The sequence below is a fragment of the Lactuca serriola genome, chromosome 5, assembly GCF_051521515.1.
Source record: "Lactuca serriola cultivar US96UC23 chromosome 5, Lser_US96UC23_V15, whole genome shotgun sequence".
NCBI classification, from domain to species: Eukaryota; Viridiplantae; Streptophyta; class Magnoliopsida; order Asterales; family Asteraceae; genus Lactuca; species Lactuca serriola.
In genome coordinates this window covers 80,325,211-80,344,130 of record NC_136412.1, presented here as the reverse complement: position 1 = coordinate 80,344,130, position 18,920 = coordinate 80,325,211, and the positions used below count along the sequence as shown (strand labels likewise).

General features: G+C 37.1%; 1 long non-coding RNA gene across 1 annotated transcript; it reads right to left on the bottom strand.

The window, feature by feature from the left end:
* Positions 1–6,883: 6,883 nt before the first annotated feature.
* Positions 6,884–7,758, bottom strand: LOC145052689 (uncharacterized). The gene is made up of 2 exons (XR_013684142.1): positions 7,297–7,758; positions 6,884–7,223 (listed from the first exon to the last, which is right to left on the bottom strand). It is a non-coding gene; the product is annotated as an uncharacterized LOC145052689 (long non-coding RNA).
* Positions 7,759–18,920: the final 11,162 nt, after the last annotated feature.

The following is an 18,920-nucleotide window of genomic DNA, read 5'->3' as shown; positions in this document are numbered from 1 at the left end:
GAGGTTTGGACAAAGGAAGGTGAGACAGCAGGTTAACAGACTCGGGAGTAGTCTAGACCGGTGCTGAGGACTGTATGAGGATATTACAGTCAGAGGTCAAGGACCTAGAGGTCGTGATAAGGAGGTGTAAGTGGGTTGCACTCCGTTGTGTCGAACAAAAGGGTTCGAGGGTGACGCAAGGAAAAGATCCTTGTTTTCTAGTATGGTTGTGGTCATGAGCTATGGACGTAGTGGTGTTCCATCCTAGGGATGGCTGTACTATCGTAGGTGTGCCTGGTTTTTCAGCCCGAGGCTGTTTGAGGCAGGTTCGATTTGTATGAACATTATAGTTGGGTGTTCAGGAGGGTTAATCGGAAGCTGTGAATTCTTTCATCATGTCAGAACGGTAAGGGATTTGATCCAGGGAGGAAATGGGATGAGTTTCCATTGGTGTGAGTTGAGAGAAGTGGTGCCAGATGGGCAAGAGATAGCGGGATAATACTAGGTCAAGACCCGGTGGTTTAGAATGGTATCCGGTTTCGCAGGTGGTAAATGAATGCGTAAAGCGAAAGTAAGGTAGTGTCTTCTAGTGGCACTTAGATGATGGTGTTGTTATCAGAAAAGAAGTCGGTGGCCGGCTCGAAGCGGTTATTAGGACCCTGCAAGGGAAGAGATGAATTTTAAGGATTCGATGGCAGTGTTTGGACGAATCTGGGTCGATTGAGATCAGTGGATGCATTGTGGGAGTATCATCCGGAAGTTTGTGTTGTCGCAGGCTTCGAGGATGAAGCCTAATTTAAGTGGGGGAGAATTGTAACATCCCAAGTTCGGAACAAGAAGTGAAGGGTGCTAAGTGTAAATAATGGAAGGGACTCAACGAGTGGGTACACTTACTCGCCGAGATGGAGCGGGTTTGGATCGCAAATCAAATGACCAACTCGCCGAGTCGGAAGCTGGACTCGACGAGTTGGTGCTAGAATGAGAAAAACCCTATACTTAGGGTTTTCACCCTATTTAAAGGACTTTATGTCCTTCTCCTAGCCTATTATTCCCCCAGAGAGTTCCAGAAAACCCTAATTTCGTGTGAGGCTTCATTGTTGAGGAGATTGGAGCTTGTAAGAGGAATTTAGTGGAAGGAGCTTGAGGAATTAGAAGCTAGCATCAAGGGGCTTGTATAGATCTGGGATCTACATCAGTTTGGGCACATCTCAGAGGTAAGGAGCCATTGTCTTAAGCTATTTCCTTTTGGTTCGTCCTTGGTGGTTGTTTTGGGAGTTCCTTAGCTTGTTTGAGATCTATTTCGGGTTTGTAGTTTAGATCTGAGGTTGCTACTCCAGATCTAGGCTTGTGATGGTCCATAATGTCATAAAGTTTATGTTTAAGAGTTTTTGGTGAAGCCCCTTAGTCCTTTAACCTAGCCATAGTGTATTTTGAGCCTATATCTCCTTGGTCTCACGTAAAATTTGCAACTTTATGTGAGGATTGGGTTGTAGAAGTGTGGATCTATCTTTTGGAGCCCCTGCATGGCTCAAAAAGCCTCTGAATGGATTGAGAACTGGAGGAACTCAGCAAGTCACTTGGGTGTACTCGACAAGCTGTATAAACATAAGCATGGACTCTGCGAGTTGGAAGAACAACTCGGCGAGTCTGTTGAAGACATAGGCGAGTCTGGTCTTGGACTCGGCGAGTCTGTTTGTAGAACCCAACCTCTTTTGGTTAAAGCCTTGTATTAAGTGAGTCGGTTGGCGACTTAGTGATTCGGACATGATGGGACTCAGAGATCATTGGACTCGACGAGTCTTGGGGCGACTCGGCGAGTTAAGTTAAGTAATGAGAGTTTTCTAGGTATGGGAACTCGGCTAGTCGACGGGGTGACTCAGCGAGTAGAGTCAACCAGGAAGGTTGACTTTAACTGAGGACTTTGACTTTGACCAAGAGTTAACCAGTTTGACTCCCAAGGGTATTGTGGTAATTCTGGTATTTATGGAATTAGTTCTTTGGGAGTGTTTTGAGGTGAAGTTCGTGTTGGTGGTCGGAGCAGCTTGGTCTTATCTCTTCAGTCGGCAATTGCAGGTGAGTTATCCTCACTATATCGACAGGGTCTACGGCACCAAGGTCGGCCCTTTATCGGATGGAAATCTGGGTATTGTTTGTTATGTTATTGCTTTGCTAGATCTGCATCCTAGTATTTAGGATGGTGTTATGTTAGTGACTTGGTTAAGGTCGGTACCCAGTATATAGGGTAATGTTATGCTAGTGACCTGTTAGGTCAGAATCCTGGTTAGGATGTTAATATGCTATGTGATCTGATAGACTGTTGTCTGGTTAAGGATTTGTTATGTGATTAATTGTTTTATGTGCACATGGTTGTTTGACGGGGGTTTGGATTGAGGCGGGTCCTGCTTTAATCGCTTTTCATCATTTGGACATGTGAACGATTTCAAAAATACTGTTAACTCGAGATATATTCCATCAGTAAGGTAATGCCCACGCTTGTGTGACGTCCCATTTGCTACAAACGGTACATCATATGATTTCCCAAGGAAGATGTTGTTAAATATTTGTGATTGGTCTAGAACATTGATGTCGTTGTTGGCACCCGATGAACCAAAAAATGCATGCCAAATTCAAAGGTAATATGCTGCCACTTCTTCTAAAATTATTGTCGGCTGTTTTTGATCACCCCGCATAAACTGACTGTGCCACGCATTAGGGCACATTACCCACCCCCAATTCATATAATCAATACTATCAAGCATTCCAGGGAACCCATGCTTGTTTCCATGTGTAATATATAGTTGATAGATGTCGCTAATTGTAGGCTTACGTAAATAGCAACTGAGGTAGAGGATAATCACAACTTAAACAAACATGGATAGACAATCTCGTGTTGTGCGCTCTGAATTCATGAAATACTCATCTCACGAGTCCGGTCCCATGCTGAATGCTAGTTGACGAATTGCAGCTGTATATTTTGGATTGTAGAAAAAACTTTTTTACCTCTTCCATCAACTCGCTGCTGAAAATATGGAAACCGATTTCGTATATCATCAACAATGCATAAAGATAAAACCTTATGCATCCGTAATCGACGCCTGAATTTTTCTGCGAACACTACATCAAAAAAAATGTAGTCGTTCACCAATAGGTTATGCACAACTTCAGAATCCCTCATTAAAGGAGGATTTCTTGTTTTTGGACTTGAACTTTCGCCTTCATTTTCTTCCAAATAAGCAAGTTTTGTGCGCCTGACGTCTTCGATAAACCCCGCTTCCTAAAACGCCAACATATTGGATGAAGTGGAGGAAGACGAAGAATTTTAAAATACAGTTTTTGAAAACTGTAAAAGGGAATTTGGTGTTTATTGGTGATTTAAAATTAAGAATTGAAATTTAATTTATAGGGAAATTAAAAAAAAAGTAGATAACGGCTATTTCTCAATGTTCACATGCGGCAACACCATAACCCACATCTTCCATACTGCATTTTTTTTTACCCTTGGTACGTTGTTCACTGCATACCACATCTTACCTATAGATAAACTTTCTACTAGAGTTAATCTTGTAGAAAGTGATCCCTATTAAGGTGAATGTTATTGCTCGGAGGTTATATATAGATAAACTTTCTACTAGAGTTAATCTTGATAAACTTAGGGTTTCCGTGCCACCTTTGCTTTTCTCGATTTGTAATGCTGCTTTGAAAAGTTCTTTTGATGTATTATTTTTTTGTCGGCTTGCCTTGGAGTTACATGATCAGATTTTTCGTTGGTGGGGCTTTGAGGTTCATACTATGTTCTCTTTTTTAGATTGGTGCTCTTAGTTAACGTCTTTTCGTCTTTATGGAAAAGCCAAAACGTGTGTTGAGGGTTTATTTCGGCTTGGTGGCACATTTGGAAATTTCGAAATGCCTTGCTTTTTGCGACTCAGAAGCCAAAACCGGAACAACTTTTTGACAACTTTGTCACTTAGACTTTCTTATGGTGTAATGTTAGGTCCAAAAAAACATATTAACTGGATACGTTGGCTCCAAAACCACTTGCTTGCAGTTTCTTGATGTTTTTGTTTGGCTAGTTTCTTGCTAGTCGGTAATAAAATCTCTATCGTTCTATAAAAACAATGCTCTAAAAAACCGTTAAAACCAAAATTTTGGAATTGATAAAAATCATTAAATTACTAAAACAATTCATTAGTACAATTCGTAAAAAATCAAGGTTGCAAAAGTCATCATAGGCGGCCGATTAATCGAAATCGGGTAGAAGTCAATGCACCTAATTAAGAATCGGCCTAAAACTCGGAATCGGTCAAAATCAATCGAATTCGGTTAAGATCGGTCAAAATCATAGAAAATCGAAAAAACTCAGAAATTTCGATTTTTTTTTAAAATGTATATAATTGTTATTAATATTTACCTATTTTGTTATAACTTCTAATAAACTTGTTATATTTGTTATAAATAAATTTTGTTTTTAAAATTAGTTTCATATAATTTATCTAATCTGAATACACCGAGTACACCCCGCCTAAACCAAATATTCGCTAGGCACTAGTCGGCCGCCTAGAACGCCTAACAAGTTTTGTAACATCAGTAAAAATGATTGACAAAATTGCAAAAATAATCTCTGTGGTTAGGTCGAAATTGCCACTTTAGGCCAAACAGGTTTGGACTAGCACTCATGGTCCAACTGTTTTCATTTTCTTGGCAGTTTGGTCCAATTTACTTTAAACTTTTTTGTAATGACGATTTTGCCCTTGCTTTTGCTTTTCCTGTTTTATTTATTTATTTATTTATATAGTTTAATATTAAAAAAATAGAAAAAGAAAATAGCTCTCTCTCTCTCTCTCTCTCTCTCCTATATTCCTCACATCTTTTTGCTAGAATCCTCCAAAACCACTGGTCATCGCCGCCACACCCATGACCACTGATCAACTCTAGCACCACCATTAATCAACGTCGACAACAACACCTATGGACACCTCCACTAACACCCTTGCATCATATGAAAGTCGGATCGAGCTACAGAACTAGACTGAGAAGGCTACAACCACTACTACCAGTTAAAATGTATCAAAAATGTTTGTTGATCTGAAAACAAAAGAAAGTGGCGGCGACGATACACCGGATGAACTACGGCGAACAGATATCTCCAGTGATGACGGACGATGATACGACTATTAGAGCTTCTTCAAACGAAGCTAGGGTTTTTAATGAAAAGGGTCGGACGGAGCTAGGGTTTGCAAACCCTAAAATGGTGAAAGTGAGAGCAAGGCTGCGACGATGTAGTAGTTGTCGACGCTGTCTTCCAACGCTCGAGGTGGAGATCTGGTAAGATAGGGTGTTCAACGGATCTTCACCTTCAAACAGCCACAGATCCGACAATGTTCCAGATCTGGTAGGACGAAGCTGATCTACACCTGTTACGACGAACACACAACGTTGAAAACCCTTGGGGGGTTTTGATACCTTTCCAATCTTTGTCTTTGAAGCCCTTCCGTGCCACTGCAAACCCTAGCAACTCAACGAAGACAATGGTTGAGCCGCTGCAAACTCTGAATTTAGGGTTTATTGGTGGCTTGGGTTTTCATTTCTTGGTGGCTAAGTCGATTTTTCGGAGCTGTGATGGTCAATTTGTCGGAGCTGAGAACAACATAACTCTGAATTTAGGGTTTATTGGCGACTTGGGTTTTCATTTCTTGGTGGCTAAGTCGATTTGTCGGAGCTGCGATGGTCAATTTGTCGGAGCTGAGAACAACATAACAGTGGGTAAAGAGATGGGTGCATGTTTGGTAGTGCTACACGACCGAAGGGAGGTGGGGAGGGGCTGCGAAGTTGGTGGTCGGCAGCCTCCTTTCTTCGTCGGAGGAAGAGATGGTGAGAAATGACCGGGTTAACTGTTTTTTTTTTGTTGAGAGAGAGAGAGAGAGAGAGAGAGAGAGAGAGAGATGTATTTTTATTTTTATTTTTCTTTTAAAGATTAAACTATATAAATAAATAAATAAAACTGAAAAAGCAAAACCAAGGGAAAAATCGTCATTACAAAAAAGTTTAAAGTAAAATGAACCAAAGTGGTAAGAAAATAAAAACCTTTGGACCATGAATCCTAATCCAAACCTGTTTGGCCCAATTTGGCAATTTCGGCATAACCTCAAGGACTATTCTTGCAATTTTGTCAAAATGATTTATTATGTTTGATGGGATAAACAATGATTTATTAGGTACGCGGGTTGCTTTTCTTCCTACCATGATATAAAATAAAACTTACAATCTAACCCATTTATAAATATAAAGTTCATAATAACACAGATCTTGTTTAAATACTCTCAAACCTCAAATTAAACTAGATAATATTTAAATAATTTACAGCTTTTGTATGTATCAATTGTCCGATGTTATTCTATTATCATCTTATTCTTTGGCTTGAGTGTAGTCTCTAGGGATATGAAAATGAAATGAATTTTTATATTCATTTAGTTTTTTGTAGTATTGTATGATTTGTTATATTATAATTACTCCTTTTTAGTTATATAAATATTGAAAAATTATATATATATATATATATATATATATATATATATATATATATATATATTGTTTTTTTGTTTTTAATGATTTTTCACTATTTATAAAACTAAAAAAGATTAATTGTAATAAAACAAATCATACAATACTACAAAAAAATAAATGAATATAAAAATTCATTTCACTTTCATATCCCTACAGACGACACTCAACCCAAAGAATAAGATGATAATAGAATAATATCGGACACTTGATACATACAAAAGCTGTAAATGCATGACACCAAAATCTTTGGAAGATAACACAGGACGATTTACTCACATCATTCTCTGATTTCTCTCAAAGTCTCAATACCCTTTTCACCAATTCATTTTAGTGGCAAAATATATAAAAAAGAAGATTAATAGACATAAATTAAATGCGAAATCAAAGCTTACAAATGAAAATATATACTCAAGTAGTCAGGGTATTTTCGTAATTAAAATGAAAAACTAAGGGTTATACAATTGCCCATTACATCTACATTTCCAACCGAGTGGCTTGTAATTCGAGTACCTGTTTCCCGATGAGGACGCCGGAGGTTGATCGTAGTAGTCCACCGGTTTAACTCGGTTGTGACCGGGCATCGTCGGCACCTGCACCGCCATGCATGGGTGGCAGAGGTTGCACTTGTTGTGACAGCTCGGCGGCGTTGAACCCAGTCTGGTTTTCTCTTCATATAATAAAACCTGAGAAAAGTAAACAATTTAGAACCCCAGATGATCTCGATGCATAATTGACGATTCAGGGAAGAGTAATTACTCGGATGGGGGTGGTTTTTGAAAGATTCATATGAACACGAGAGGAATTAGAGGTCAAAGAGAGAAGATGGAGAGTGATTAAGATAGAGATTATGATTGATTGAAGTGAATTCATGGCCATGGAAGCATTTTAAACTATATCGGACCACCACCGGCGCCGCCGTCGCTAGCGAACCAAATTTGGGTATTGAAACACACCCCACAATCAAACACGGGGATTTCTTTCTTTCTTTCTTTCTCTCTCTATCTTTCTGCCCAACGTTTTGTATCTGTATGTACGAGTGAGAGAAGGTGAAAAGAACAAGACAGGAAGCGGAAAGGGGAAGAAGTTAGAAGAAATGGAAGATTTATGGGCCCACTCTCACTACGCTTCATTTCTTTCCACATACATGACCTATTCCCCCACTACTTTTACCGTTTTCCATCTTTGCTTTTTACTCTTTGAAATTTAGGCAGAATCTTGTATTCATGTATTTATGTATTTAAAAAAATAGGGTATTCAAGTATATTATAAACTTAGTCTATGGTGTAGTTTTTGTTAGGCCGTTCAGAGTACCGAGTACGAATACATCTGCTGCCCACAATGAAGGTGAACATCATTCCGGTGTCCTGTTCTCCTTCATCGTGGTTGGTTGTTGTGGGGAGAACGATGGACCATGACCAAATACGTGAGGGGCTAGTTTCAATGTTGTAGCCGTTAAACGGCAAATATATATATATATATATATATATATATATATATATATATATATATATATATATATATATATTATAACTTATTAATACAACCTCATTCAATAATATTTTCAAACTAACCTTCTATTTTATACTGTTTAAAATATCAAATAGATAGATTTTTTTTTTACAAATTTTGGTTCAGATGATAATAAACAGTTTATCACAATATTTTTTAATGTTGTACAAAACATAGGTGATGAAAAGCGTACAAATTTTACGCATATAAAAACGATTGTCAAACCGAGATCATCAAACCACACACGAGCTTTTGATACAAGATTATTTTGTTGATAATTTTATTTATAATGATGATGATTTCGAACATCGTTTTCGTCTTAATAATGCATTGTTTTTACGTATTAGTAATGTTCTAGCGTTATGATATGAATATTTAAAAAAAACAGATGCCAAATGTAGAATGAGTTTTAGTGCTATACAAAAATGTGTGATTACACTTAGATATTTGGGATACGATATAAGCTTTGATGCAGCAGACAATTACTTGAAAATATCTAAGAGGATCGCAAATGAGTTTGCATATCATTTTTACACATGTGTTTATGAGATTTTTCACAAAGAATATTTGTGCAAGCCTATTAGACATGATATTGAGAGATTGTATTTGGCACATGAAGAGATATATGGATTTCCATGAGTGATCGATAGCCTTGAGTGTAGGCATTGGGTGTGGGAGAACTATCCAAATGTGTGGCGTAGTCAATTTACCCAAGGTGATATAAGTTAGTCGACTGTGATATAGGTCATTCGTTTTTTGGAGTTGCAGGGTCCAAAAATAACCACAATGTTCTTAGTCAATTCCCCATTTTCAACGATATATGAAGCAAAACACCTGATATGTCTTTCATGGTGAGCATGTATTCGTACAAACACAGTTACTACCTTTGTGACGGGATATACCCATATTACTCCACCTTTAGAAAGTATATAGAGAGGGAATTTAGATACCTCAAGCTAACGTATCATGTAGTGAATTACGTTGCACGACTTCGAGATATGGAAAAGTTAAAACGAATAATTCATGTATGTGGTATAATGCATAATAATGATTATTGAACATGAATGTAAAGAGATTTGCGCGTACGATGAGAACGACATAGGTAACACGCCTCAAGAGTTAATAGCCGATCCGACTGAATATTTAGCAAGAATAATTGAAATTCAAAACACTTAATGGTGTTTCAATCTTGGAGAAGATCCACCGAAACATTTGTATCAAAAAAATATGAACGAAGAATAGTAATATCGTTAAATTATGTTTTTATGTACCTTTTATTGTACGTAATTTTAGAATTATTTTAAAATTTTCGATATTGTTTCTATGTTTTTTTTTTAAATTTAGTTGCTTGGTCTTTTTTAAAATTGTAATGTTTTTTTATTTTAATTAAATATCTAGCATTTTCATTATGTTTTTAATTTAATTTTAAATAAAAGAAATTATGTGTATTGGTGGGTATACTAACCTTTAGTGGTTGTTGATGGTGATTAGGTGGCAGTGATGTGACATCCACCATATTTGTTGCTAGTGGTGGGTACTCCTGATGTCGTTAGGCTAAATGATATGGTACATATTTCATGCATGGAAACTATGCAGATGATGATTCAGCATATATTTCATTAGTTAACATCATTTCCAACTAGTTATGGTATAGAGTGAAGTGGAGCAATCCATAGGGTTTCATAAAAGAGAGATACTCTTTCTTTAGCTTCTTTCCTCACTCTTTTTTTTTTCTCTTTTTCTTGGCATTTCATTACTGGCTATTTCAAGAGCTTTGTGAAAATGGTTTGATGATGAGGTAGCCACTGTTCACTTGTAACGATACACCTTAAAAACTAACATTACGATTGTCTCTTCATGACATCTAGATATGCCCCTCACATTATTTTTTCATTCCTTAGTGTTATAATGTATTTATGCATATTTTAGGATATTAATTACATTTATTTACATTAGTTTTATGCTTTAAATATCATATATGTCTATCTCTTATATGGTTCAAGTGATGGGTTTTGTATCCGATTAGGGTGTCTAAGGTCTTAACTAAATTTAGTATATTGAGTGAATAATAGTAAAGTTATTTTTGGGTTGACCTCACTACTAGGAAATAGTCTGTGTTGATAATGATATATATATATATATATATATATATATATATATATATATATATATATATATATATATATATATATATATAGTATATTAGTTAGAAACATAAATACTTAATTAAGAATTAATCAGAGTTAATTTAATTAATTGTTCTAGATTAATTAAAATTAATTAACGGGTCTAAAATTTAGAGTGAAATTGTTCAAAAGTTGAACAATGAAGCATTCTCGAACCTCCCTACGAGGGGACGGTTCTTGAGCCCATTTCTAGGGCTTCTGGAAGCCTCATTGGTTTATAAGGAAACTGAATTTTAATTGTAATATAATATTATTATCTTGTATTCCAACTAGGATTTCCTACAACTATAAATAGGGACATCCATAAGACTCAAGAACCCTATACAAACACAAGGATTTTCGAAATTCCTATCCCCCTCTCTATTTTCGATCCTAGTTTTCACTAGGGTTTGGGTGTGATTCATTAGAGGCTTCCACATTATTAGGGCTTGTATTCCAAGAAGGACCCTTCAAAGTACATTGTTATTTTCGATAATAGCAATAAGGTATGTAATCAAACCTTTGTGATTTTTAATTTTGCTAGGTTATTTAGTTTTTTAAAGCATGTTACTATTATGAGAAAAGCCACATAATTTCTAGGTTGCATGTGCCCATAACTTGTTATGTAAAATTATGCAAGTACATAGAAGTAATCTAGAAAACCAATCAGTTTCTAGGTTACAAAACAAATAAAATACGCAACAGGATCATAAAACTACTTTACAGTCACATGCAACCTAGAGATCTATGGCTTTTTCTCATAATAACAACATATTATGAAAACTATAAAGTAACTAGGTGTAATAAAAAATGACATGGATTGGAATACATACTTTTGTGTTATAATGATATCGAACACTTTTTGATCCTCATGTATTCTTTAGAAATCAAGCACCAATAATGTGGATGCCTCTAATGGCTTACACCAAAACCTTATGATGCTAGAAATGAAAAGGAGAGAGGAAGAAGGATGGAATTTGTAACACCGAAAATTTCAAAACAATTTTTCATTTAAAAATAATCGTTTAATTCTTAAAAAAAAATTTGCTTAAAATCTCATTCATGATCGAATTATAAAACATAACTCCATTTTCACTTGCATAATAAACCAGGATCCTCAAAACATGACTCTTTCTCTGGTGTGTACAATCGAGCCGGTGCCGTCCCGTGATCCTGAGAGAAACCTGAAACACATAACACAAAACACTGTAAGCACGAAGCTTAGTGAGTTCTCCAAAATACCACTCTAACACATACTAACCACTCAAGGCCATAACTCTGTTGACCCTCCGGTCAGTGTGTCTTAGTGGGACCCTCCAGTCCTAGCTCTCTGTGGGCCCTCTGGCCCTAACTCTATGGACCCAAGGGTCCTAACTCTGAATCATGCATAACACATATCACAATAAATCTCAACATATAAATAGCATACAAATATACTGGCACATAATATGAAAAACACCACATATAGCACATATTAGCCACTCGAGGCTATAAATCTATGGGCCCTTGGGCCCTAACTCCGCGGACACTCTGGTCCTAGCTCTGTGGACCATCTGGTCCTATCTCTGATATACACACAACATAAATCACATGGAAATAATGCGGTGCCACACGTCACATACAATAACCCTGTCACATAACTCTGTTACCACTCTAGGTAAAGTATAGTGAGAAGACTCACCTAGAAATCAGAAAGCAATTATCTGCACATGCGAACCTCGGGCTCACCACCGCCTAACACATAAGGCAAATATCTCTAATTAATACTCGAAGTCCCAACTCTAATTAACCGGCGATTACTCTTTCCCTCTCTAGTCAGGTAATGAGTAAAAGACCATTTTACCCCTCCCTGACCTCTAGTACCCCTGTTGACCAAAACTCCCAAAGTCAACATAAGACAACTCAAGTCAACGGTCAACACTGACCAGACTCAGCGAGTACACAAGAGTGACTCGGCGAGTCCATGCAGGTTCTCTAAATTCTTTTTAACCTCTTAGACACGACGAGTTCCCTTTCTACTCGTCGAGTTACTCGACAACGAAACACGGGGCAACCCCGACTCGACTCGTCGAGTCTGCCTATGGACTCGGCGAGTTGCTCCCATGACAACCCTCATCTGACCTTCTGAGGTCAGATCTGCTTCACCAAACCATAGATCTAACTCCCTCAAAGCCAGTAACCACGAAAAGGTCGAACCTTGGGCACTCATGCAAGGTTCTACAAGCTCATTTGGGTGGAACCCTTCATTACATAACAACCCTAGCTCAAAACTCCAAATAGAATGCATAAAGCAGGATGGAAGGGACTCTTTGGACCTCTTTGGGTCCAGATCTATGGCTTCACACTCAATGGGACACTATACTCCACAAATCAAGCCATAAAAGAAGCTAGAAAACCCTAAAATCACCAATCTTACCCAAAACAGAAAAGGGAGAACGATTTGATACCTATATGGTGAAGATGCAAGCTCAGAAGCTCTGAATCGACACCCCCCTTGACCTCCCTTTGCTGGAAATGACTACTCCATTGCATAACCACCTCAAGAATGCTCCAAAATGGCTCTTCTTTACTCTCTCAGCTCTCTGGTTCGATAGGAGTCTTTCAAGGGTGTAGGTGGCCGCCACTGAAGGCCATAAGGGCCTTTAAATAGGTCCCAAACTCGGACAATTAGGGTTTTCCTTGACAGTGCCGACTCGGCGAATCCAAATACCTGACTCGTCGAGTCCTTTCATTAAACTGGTCCCCAAAACGCGATCCTACTCGACGAGTTGAGGCGTCAACTCGCCGAGTCTCCTCATTTCCCCAATATAAAAATACTCAAATTCCCATACCTGGATATCCGGATGTTACAGAATTTTTAGATTTCTCTTCTTCATATGTTAGAGCCGAAAATGCCAAGGTTTAGGGTCCTCACTCACCTAATATTATTTCTATGTATTTCTAGTTCTTAAGGGCGACCTAAAAAGGAATTTGATTCTATTCCATAAGGTTTTACCAACGTAGTTATGACCTTAGACACTTAATGTAACAGTAGCCCATTTGGATATGTCATCAACTACAACTAAAAGTACAACCCTTGAATACACAACAAAGTTTGTTTTCCAAAGCTATTGCTAAACTCTAAATCATATCAGACATTGACACCAAAATAAGTGATCAATTATGCCTTCCATTTGCAAGATATCATATGGACATGAGACATGGATACAAATCAATCTAATAGTCCAAGATTTTGTTTCTTGATTTTCGATTTATGATGAAAATTTTAAACTATGACTTTAACACATCATTTTAGTCCAGGATGATCATTAACACATAGTTGTAAAACCTGATTTCCAAGATGGGTTTCTCTCAAAATTTTAACAGTTTTAGTGCAAAATAGAAAAATAATTATAAGCAACAATTTTTTAAACAAAATGTGTTGTGTAGGTAAGTATGATGAATAAAAGTTAGATCTCATACAAAGATCGACTTACTTCGGTGTGAAAAGTAGACCTTGAAGTTTTCATTGACCACCATGGTGTGGTCATGAGGTGCCATAGCGTGGTAGCCAGTTTTGGTGAAACCCTAATCCTTTAGGCTTTGAGCCCTATTTAGAGGACATTATGGATAGGGTTTCGAGGTCATTCAGCCTCCATCACTCTTGAAAGTTCATTCTTCATACCTTGTTGGAATCTTTAAAGGAGAAGGATGCCCTTGGAGAGGATTATAATCTTGAAAGCAACATATTCATCTTCTATCTTCTCTTCTGGACTTGGGTGACTATTCAAGACTCGGTCTTTTCTTTACTAGGTTGTTAGATCTTAGATTTGGGCCATTTTCATCATCTTTTGGTGGGTTTTGGAAGGTAATATCTCATCAAGCTTGGAACTTTATGAATCTCCAAGCCACCTGGAGCATTTAACTCTTTAGATCTGAAGTAGACATGAGTTTTGAGACCATACATGGAATTTTGGATCTTTTTGCTCTTGTTTTTCCCTAACAATTGAAAGGATATGCATTGGATATGAATCTCCCTAAAGCTATGATTTCTATGGTATAGAAAGTGTTGGAAACTCTTCTAGAATCTTTGGAGAAGTAACTCAAAGGATTAAGTACTAAATGAGTATAATGTGCTTTATGCATCCATTAAGAACTTAGGGATTTAGATCTTGACTCATTGGCAAGGTTTAAAGGATAAAGTTGGAAACTTTATCCATCTAGATTATGGTTTGAACCTAGGTTGAGCTTGGGAACTCCTAGAATGGGCTGGAAAACAACATGAGGAATTAAGTCTTGCTGACTAATCCCCAAAATGTGGTGGAGCCTCACCATGGCGTTTCGACCCCTACATATTTCGACTCCTTACAGACTCAACTTATTTCGACTCCTCAATATAAATGTTTCGACCCCTAATATCTCCCCCTTAGTGAGACTAGTCGAAATTATGCCATAAACTTTAGAGTCTGAAGAAGTACATTGCGAATCTCCATATACCACAAAATAGTCTTTTGAATCTCTGCCTTGTCGTCAACTGCATTCTTCTTGTAGTTGTTAATTCGAACAAGGAGATTGGTATACCAAGAATTCGTATACCTCTCTAAATCACTTACTTGAAACAAAATTTTTGTCATCCTCCCATTCCTGTTCTTGCCTCGAAAAACTACACTAAGAGGCTGATGTATTATTTCACCATCTTCATACTTATATATATTAATATTTCCTTTCAGCAAAGATTGAGGGACTTTTGAAGGATTTTTGACAGCTAAAGCAAGCTCAATATCCATGATTGCCAAGTAATCATAGTAGTTGTCTATGAAAACCCTGATATGAGCAAAACTAATTATGAAATCATCCTTATTGGTTTCAGGTAGCTTCTAAAAATCCACATTACTTAAAATCCTTGTAACCGTAATCAAGTGATTTATGTTCATCAGTGGGAAATCTACAATTTAGAACTCACATGCACCATCGTTCGCTCTTAAAACCACACATCAAAAATTTTGCAGAAGACCTTCGAACAAGTTGTCACGCGTTATGGTCATCACCTTCACATGTGACAATACTTCTTCTTCGCTTTTCCCCAAGACTATATGGAAACTTTTAAGCACATGTTTATCATTGTAAATTTTCAACAATCTTGAATTGAGAGGATGTGAACAACATGTGGTTTATCAGGAAATCAAGTTGATTGAAATCGGATTTCAAAATATCATAATTCTTCTTAGGCACCTTACGAAAGTAATCATTCAATCCAATCGAAACAATATCCTCAATTGTTTTATAACACCACTGCTTGTTGGGATCACCCTTGTTCAAGCCAGGTGGGTCATTTTGTCTTTGCCTCATGATACTGTTGATCTGCTTTTTCTTCTCGATTTCAAGACCTTGTTGCTTTTTCTTATGTTTTTTTAGATAGAACTATAAAAACAACTTATCCTTTATTATTTGGATCATCGTTTGAAGTGCGTGAAACTGAACTTGAACTCGAATCTCCATCTCTTTCATTTATTCAGTTCCCTTTTGTAAGTGCTTTTATAGTCATCGTTGTCGTTATCAATGATATGGGAAGTGAAGTTGGAACTTGAGTCGAACTTGCTTTCCCAACAACAACCCGTTTCTTAGAATCTTTTGAGGAACCAACTCCTCCACATCCATTCTCTCCCCCTTATGACACTTGCACCGCACGTGGAGCATTAGTTGGCAATCAAAGAACCAAATTAAGGATTAGAGAATGCTCTGACCTGATATTAGTCTCAATAGTCAAATCAACTGAGAAATAGAATCTTGAGAAACTAATGACTGGTTCAAAAGAGTAGTATTCGAAATGGAATCCTTGACACTAGATAAGAATTCTTCTAGCTTTTTCAATAGCCGAGAATCCTTTTCTGACTTTGCTTCAAGTTTGCGCGAATAATCTTTGTTGAACTCAGCCAACTTAGTGATAGCAGTCACAAGGACATCGAATTTTATATGTAATAAAGTATAGTTTTGCTCCATATTCTGAACTTCATTTGACATCTCAGATTTGAGTTCAACAACTTTGAGATCCACAGATTCCTTCATCTTTGATACTTGATCAACAAAAGTGTCATGACTTTCCTTTGCAATATCATGAAGCTTCTGACTCTCATAGTCAAAGCTCTTGGAATGAACAACAAACCTTTCAGCTTGTTTCTGTTAAATGCTTTCAAAAAAGCTTTGAAATCAATTTTCTTGAGATTTCAACAAATACTCCATCTCGACCCTAGTAACGAAATTTCTCCCCCTAGTATCTGCTTGTATTTGAAGAAGAGAATTTATTTTGGAGTTGAGGATTTTGAATTGTTTACTTGAGATAATTAAATCATCAGGAACATTTTCCTCCTTAGGATCGAATTGAAGATCAACAAAAGACACCATCGTCTCATCATTATTAGGTTCTTATTTATAGATCACCCTCTCAACTTTAGTTGATTGAGAAGAGAAGAGAGTGGTAATTGGTTCATGCATGATGATGAAGTGTATTGGTGAGATGGTTGGAACATGAACTAAAATTCTTACATGTGATGAAATAGGTAGTAAAGTTGTGGACGTTTCAACTATAGTAGTTTTTAGTGTAGATGAGATGATGGTTGAAATGGGAATGGTTGAAGTTTCAAAAGTAGAATTAACAAAGGATTCATTATTCTACACCCCTTCACCCATGTTGACATTTTTATCCTTATAAGATAAGTCTACAGGGATATCTGGAGTTTGAACCACTTCCGTATTGGTCTTAATTGGTGAAACCCAGGTTGGTATGACCTTAGTCTTCTCAGGGATAGATATAGATGGTTGATCATTTTAATTGATGTTTGTATCCGTATGAGATACATATACAGTGACATCAGGATCTCCTATCGCCTAGAAATTCAACTTGAGAGGAGAATCCATTCAAGGTGATCCAAGCACAAAATCTTCTATGCAAATATCAGATCTTCCATTATCACTATCATTATCAATTTCAACTGTGACTTGGTCAAGTAGATCCTGGTGCTTTCATTTCTACTGTTTCAAGTTTTGAGCAATATCCAGGGCTTCTTGCTTCTTCGATGTAGGTGAAACAGGAACATATACTTCTCTAAACAAAACCCCTTTCTTGTTGAACTGAGGCTTTCGAATCTTTTTAATACCCTTATGAGAAAAATGAGTATATGAAGAATCAACTTGTGTTTGCTCAGTAGCTTTAATTTCTGGGTCTTGTATAGATTGCTTTACTAAGGAATCAATGGGTTTGTTTGCTGGTTTCTTTATACACTTAAGAATTCCAGATTTTGAAGGAACAACTTAATTCGTGTCACACCCCCAAACCAGAACGACGGAAATGTTCGAGGGCGGAGGACATCATATTCAATATCATAACAGTTCACAGTAAGGAAAGTACACACCACCATGTATATAAAAGTTTCAAAATGTTCACATAATTTTATTTGTTACATGTTCAAAGATAAATACATAAACATCTTTCAAAAGAAGTAATTAACGTCAGAGCGTTAATCCCCAAAAGTTGGTTTCCAAACTTGCTTAGCGGTTCCTTGAGAACACAAGTTATTTCAAAGAAAAAGTGTCAACAATTAAGTTGGTGAGTTCATAAGCGGTTTTGTAAAACGTATGCCATTCCAAAGTTCGTGCGTTTTCCAAGAAAATCCCTTATTTTCTTATAAAAGTATGAAATGCATATGAATGTTCGTGTTGTGAATTGTAAATAGTTGCACTAGGAAAATCCCTTATTTTCCTATTAGTTGATTGTTTTAGGTACAGGAAAATCCCTTATTTTCCTAAAGTAACAGGCAGTCTCTAAGACCGAAAATCGCAAGCAACTGACATGCTTAAAGGTTGAGGCATAGTTTTATATAATAAAGCCATAAGAAGTTCGCACTTGTTAGATGAAGAATAGTTTTAATAGCTACTCGTTCATAAAATCAGAATACCATAATAATTGTCTATCCGGTGAGTTTTATAACCATGCTAAACATAATATGCCTGTGGTGACGGTCTTCAGGCGTCGAAACGTTTATGACAAACTGTTACCCAAAGGACTGTAGTTAACAGTCAGGGCGCGAGATCATGACTTCCCGTATAGATCTATACACATTTGACACGCTCTCCTAACGGGAGACTCTGGTTATAATAGACAGGACTTTAAGTTGTACCTTTTCGCAAAAAGGTAGCATTGAAGATGTAAATGTCTCACGGGTTCTCAACTAAGTCTGTATTAAGGTGATAGTTTTGTATACAATGTTTATTCTCTCTTACAATATTTGACTAAGCATAAATATTAAGTCCTTTGAATGCATAAAATGGTTTAACAAGGATGGCTACCCTGAATACTATGCATTTTGTATAAACCTAGTGCATGCAAGATATAACAAGAGTTTTCGCGTTTTCACATGGGATTAACTGGGTGTTTACTTGTATTCTCCCCCGAAATGTATTAAAAGTACATTATAAAGTATTTGAAGGTGTATAAAGGGGGTATGAACTCACTTGATTGAAGTGGTTGCTTTGAAGTAGTCGAGAGAAGAATCGAGCAGAACTTCGACAGGAAAAGTTGAAAACGCGGGAAAATCTTGGGATTCTCGGGACTCTCGGGAGTGTAGAACTTCCTTCGGGACTTGAGTGTGAAAACCGGGGCTTCGGGATGGCTTATCGAGGTAATTATGCAGAGTAACAACACTTAGATGGAAAGAGATGAGCACCAAACCC